This window comes from Guillardia theta (assembly GCF_000315625.1).
Source record: "Guillardia theta CCMP2712 unplaced genomic scaffold GUITHscaffold_6, whole genome shotgun sequence".
NCBI classification, from domain to species: Eukaryota; class Cryptophyceae; order Pyrenomonadales; family Geminigeraceae; genus Guillardia; species Guillardia theta.
The window spans coordinates 419091-419671 of record NW_005434668.1 but is presented as its reverse complement, the minus strand read 5'-3'; positions in this window follow the sequence as shown (position 1 = coordinate 419671).

The following is a 581-nucleotide window of genomic DNA, read 5'->3' as shown; positions in this document are numbered from 1 at the left end:
AAGGTCGCGTAACGGAGGGCCGCCATGGTGGGCTGGACTTCTGTACGCATCTCCTCCTCCTCCTCTTGCTCTTGATGTCGCCGCAGTGTCGCACTGATCGGCGTCTTCTTCTTCGTCCTCGCTCTCGGCATGGCGATCGTCCGCAGAAGGTTGAGCTGGCGCTGGAGGGGGGCAGGAGGCAACTGACTGTGAAGTAGGATGCAGCGGGGAGGGGGAGGGAAGCCGGCGGGATCGTTCGTGGTGGGGTCGAGGATAACATAGGAGTGAGAGCCCAGTATGCTCGGGGAGATGCCAGGATAAGCGTAAGTGAATGAGCCAGGGAGTAGCAGCAGCAGCAGCAGCAGCAGCAGCAGCAGCAGCAGCATCACAATAATCATGATCATGGAGGAGGAGGAGGAGGAGGAGGAGGAGGAGGAGGAGGAGGAGGAGGAGGAGGAGAGATGGGGAAGGGGAGGAGGGAATGGGAAATTTGGAGCAGATATGGTCGGAGGAGGATTACCCTATATCCTGAGAATATGCTAATTTGCTGTAATTACAGTTGTGAAAATATAGTAGATGTGTATGCTGGTATGTCACGATTC